Raw genomic sequence first — 4,758 nt, forward strand, 5'->3', positions numbered from 1 at the left:
TTATTTGTTTATTTATTTATGTATTTTGTGTGTGTGTGTGTGTGTGTGTGTGTGTGTGTGTGTGTGGCCAGCTCAGCCCCTGGGCTGGCTGGCATGTGGTGCTGGGGGCTGGCTGGCATGTGGTGCTGGGGGATTGAACCGTGGTCCCTGTGCTTTGCTTAGCTTAGCTTGTTCTAAGTAGGTGCTTTAGACCACTGAGCCATCTCACCAGCCCCTATGACCAGGACTTTTAAAAGTGTTTTTGTTCTGGTTGTTCAAGTCTCTCCCTAGTTTATTTTTTCCACTTTAAGGAAAGGGTCACAACGTGAAACTACTGGGTGATAGAGTTAATGTCATCTGTTGATACAGTGTTGGAAGCAGGAAGAGGGATTTGGAATTGGTGTTCTGGAATGTAGAGAGGTAGCCTGGGAAAGTAAATAATTTCAGAAAAATGTAATTTGCTCAGATACTGTCGTTAACTTTCATTTTCAGTTTTCTGTGAGCTTGAACACTTTTCATTTGGTGTGATGTATGAATTCATTTTCTTGTAGCTTTCAGATGAATGTGGTGAGCTACTTAATTATAGGTAGTGGCTTTACAATTGGACAAAAGCTAGCAGTTGCAGAAATGAACAGTCTATTATGAACCAGGTGTTAGGTTTGGGAATTACGAGCAATGGACACATTTTAAAGCTTTCAAAAGTTTCTTATCTAGGAGAACTGATTCCCGAATTTGGAGCCCTAGAGCCCAGAAAGCTAGTGAAGATGTAGCTTTTCAGGTGCACCAGCAATAGTTTTGTTTTTTTGTGGCCGGCTCAGCCCTCTGGGCGGGGAGGCGGGGTGTGGGGGGGTAGGCATGTGGTGCCCGGGATCAAACCGCGGTCCCTGCGCTTGCTTGAGCTTGCCTAATAAGCAGGTGCTTTAGACCTATGAGCTATCTCGCCGGGCCCTCGGGAGCATCTTTTTTTGTTTGTTTGTTTGTTTTTTGGCGGAACCGGGGATTGAACTCAGGTCTGTGCGCTTGCCAGGGAAGCACTTATTCCACTGAGCCATCTCCCCGGCCCCTCAGGAGCATCTTTGATTTGTGCAGGGCAGCACATATTTACAATTTTAACCAGCATTCCTGTGATTCTCATCTTAGTTGACTACAAATAGCTGCACCGGAACTGAGAGAAGGCTGGATTTGCGGCGTCAGCACTGCGGGGAGGAAGGGCGCTTACCTGTGGGGTGCACGGGGGAATTTCCCCCGCGGCCCAGCGGCAGCCCCAGCTCCGCGCCCGGCCCAGCGCCACCTCCAGGAGGCCGGAGTGCTGGCCCCGCCCTCCGCCTGCGCCGGCCGGAAGCTCCGCCCCTCCTGGGCCGCGGCCAACGGCGCCAGCGCCGGAAGTAACGACACGGAGGCGGCTGCGAGGGCGGGGCCTGGGCCGGGCAGCTGGTGGGCTGAGATTTCCCGTCGGAAGCAGCACCGCGGCGCCGGGAGGGACCTGTGCCGTGAGCGGGCGCCGGCGGGGACGGGAGGTGCGTGGTCCCGAGCCTGGGCGGGAGGGGGCATCCCTGCTTCCGCGCGGGCCCTGGCGGCCGCGGGCGGGGCCTGGCCCTTAGTCGCCCCGGCCGGAGCCGGTGTTGGTGTCCTCGATGGCGAGGGGCGGGGCGCGCCCGGGGGAGACCTGCGACCCCCGCACGGAGACGGGACGGGGCGGCCCGCGGTCGGCGCGCGTCGGGCGGGGTCCGGGGGGAGCCAGCGTCTGGGGGCGCAGGTGCTCCTGGGGCCGGCCGAGCCCCGGACAAGGGGAGCGGAGAGGAAGTGGCCTGGGCCGGGGCCGCGGCTCGCGCCCTAGAGCGCCCTTGTCCGGCGGCTCGCGGAGGCGGCGTCCGGTGCTTGTCTTTGGGTCGGGACAGTCGCGATGTTTGCGTGGCCCAGGCATGGCTGTGTCTTCAGTATTTGCTTTTTCTTCCTCTCATCCGTTTCAAATGTGTGGCGCTGCTGCGGCCAGAGCTTTGTTTGGGGGCGCATCAGTCTGGTAGTGGAGGCAGGACAAGATCAGAGAATCAGGTGAGTTCTGCATAATTCAGCTGAGATGCAGTGAGTTTGGTCTGGGCTGTTGGTTGAGGCACAGATAGAGAACATGAGCAGGACGCGGCAGCCAGTTGAGAGTAGAATGAAGTGTACAGGTGACTGGAGCTAAGTTTAGAGCGTGTGATGCAGTGTCTCAGAAATAAGTTGAAGAAGGGAAGAGGAAGTGCCTAGGAACTACCACTTTTGTAGTCTCAGCAGGTGAAAATGCGCAGGGGCTGATACTAGCGAGCTCCAGGCAGCCCTTTAGGCGGACTTACGAGTGGGTGCTGGAGTGATGGAGGCTGCGCCTGAGGGAGAGGGGTGACCGTGAGAGAGGCTGTGGGCACAGCTGGTGACAATGAATGTGGTGGGAAGGCAATAGTGAAGTTGCCACTGGAGCAGAGAGGGAGCGAGAAAAGCTTCAGGAAGGAAGACGTTGCAAGAGATTTGGAATATTAGCCCTGGTGCAACAGAAAGAACCAAAAATGTTGAAACGCTGCAGTACAAATACATGGTCAGCCACAGATGATTGTATTACTTATTCTTTGAGGTGCTGGGATGAAACCCAGGGCCTCACGCACTCTAGGCAAGCACTGCCGCTGAGCTGCATCTGCAGCCCCAAAAGCTGATTTTAAGTTTTCTTTTCTTTTTTGCGGAACCGGGGATTGAACTCAGATCCTTGCGTTTGCCAGTCAAGCGCTTATCCTACTGAGCCATCTCCCCGGCCCCAATTTTAAGTTTTCTGATAAACACATTTTGTGAAGGTAACAAGAAACAGGTGACAGTAATTTAAATATTTAACCTAATATAGCTAACATTTTTATTTCAATGGGCAGTCGATTTACTCTAAAAATTACTTGTGCTCCCTTCTAGGTAGTAAAGTCTCCTGTAAACAGAAACATATCTGATTCCATAGTATCCCCAGCACCCATTACAATGTCTGGTCATGTGGAAGAAACCCAGTGAGTGTTTGCTAACAAAAGAGGCTTCTTCTGCTCCCGTTGTTTTTTTTATTTTTATTTATTTTTTGGTCTTTTGAGACTGGGTCTTACTGTGCAGTTCAGGCCTCAAAATTGCAATGATCATCCTGCCTCAGCCTCCCAAGTGCTGGGATTACAGGTGTGCGCCTCCATGCCTGGCTTTGATTAAAGAATATTAATGTTTAGTTTTCACAGTGGCTTTTACAGTTGAAATTGATCCAAAGCACCTGGGTGTGGTGATGTACACCTATAATACAAGCACTTGGGGGACTAAGACAGGAAGATTGCCTCAAGTTCAAAGCCAGTCTGGCCTATATAAGTGAGTCCAAGGCTAGCTTGAACTACATAGTGAGACCCCATCTCAAACCCACAAAGAACAAATTATCCAAAACAAAAGAATTTAGGCAATGGAGGATAAATGAATCTTTTGGGAAGAAGTCTTTATAACTGAGAATTTAAGTTGGGCATGGTGGCTATGCCTGAAATCCCAGTTACTGTAGTGATTGAGGCAGGAACATCACTTGAGCTCAGAGTTGGAGGCCATCCTGGGCAATTTAGCAAGACCCCATCTAAAAGAAAGAAAAGAGTTTGAAATATAGGACCATTGTCCCATATCCATAATTAGGAAATCTCAGAATCCCCAAACTACAAAGTGTTTCATCGCTAATTTGGCAGAACTCTAACATGAACCTATATATAAATTATTTCACTTGTAAACTTAATGTTTCATTTGGTGATCCTGAGCCTCTGTGGAAGCTCTGTATAACATATTTACATTATATTACCTTCAAGAAATTCTGAATTCTAGGGCCGGCCAGATAGCTCAGCGGATTAAAGCGCTTGCTTGGTTCTTCCTGGCATGCAGTGCTGGCCCTGCCCCAGATGGCAGATGAGACCTGGCTTGCCTGGGCTTGGTGGCGCACACCTGTAATTCCAGCCCTTGGGAGGCTGAAAACAGGAGGATCACTACAAGTTCAATCTGTGTAGTGAGACCCCGTAGACCCAGTACTAAATTAAAAAAAAAAAAATCTGAATTCTAAACACATTTAATTCTGAGAGCTGCAGATAGGGGATTCTGGGGTTACCTTAGGTCATCTTAATTGCATCGTCTGAGTCAGCATTACCATTATTTTAAAACAAGTTGCTACAGCAACTCTACAAATTCAGTTTGGAGCTGTACCTCAAGGTGTAGGTATGTAGATCAGCAGGGAGCATTTCATTTGCATATTTTATTCTGGGGCTCAGGCTGAGGGGGCAGAGGCTACACAAGGTAAGCTCTTCTCAGAACAGCAGCAGAAGTACAAGAAGGAAAGGCCAACCGCACAAGCATAGTTCTGCCTGTACCAGGTCAGCTAAGATGGCATGGACCAAAGGTTAGTGGGCGTAGTGGGTTGTGCCTTGCTTGAGGCCCAGCAAGTGTCAAGGACAATCCCAACATCACTGGAGAAAAGTACAATTGTAGCTTGATATCTTTGGGACATTGGTTCCATGACGTCCCAGGGTTTTCAAGTGTATGGGAAGTGCACTGTATGTGTAACCTACACAGGTTCTCCTGCATACGTTTTCTTTTGGGTTGTATGTCCATCTAAAAATTTTTTTAAACGTAATTCCAGTAGTCATTAGTAAAGAATATATAAAAACACTCTTCCATGAAAAAGTGGAACAGCATTTGCTATGTAATTGCACTGCATCGGGGCCGGGTAGATGGCTCAGTAGAATAAGGGCTTCCCGGGCAAGCACAAGG

At 49.9% G+C, this 4,758-nt stretch overlaps 1 protein-coding gene across 4 annotated transcripts in view; it reads left to right on the top strand.

Moving 5' to 3' along the window:
* The first annotated feature begins 1,389 nt into the window (after positions 1-1,389).
* Psen1 (presenilin 1) overlaps positions 1,390-4,758 on the top strand; it is an 80,436-nt gene continuing 77,067 nt past the window's right edge. For 2 of the 4 annotated variants that reach the window (XM_004624844.2, XM_023703383.1), the window contains exon 1: positions 1,390-1,496. The gene's annotated coding sequence lies outside the window, so the exon portion shown is untranslated. Of the gene's footprint in view, positions 1,497-1,972; positions 2,032-2,907; positions 2,997-4,758 lie in introns of all 4 variants that reach the window. The other 2 variants (XM_023703377.1, XM_023703375.1) reach the window with 2 other exon arrangements.

This window comes from Octodon degus, unplaced genomic scaffold (assembly GCF_000260255.1).
Source record: "Octodon degus isolate 3935 unplaced genomic scaffold, OctDeg1.0 scaffold00007, whole genome shotgun sequence".
Taxonomy (NCBI): Eukaryota; Metazoa; Chordata; class Mammalia; order Rodentia; family Octodontidae; genus Octodon; species Octodon degus.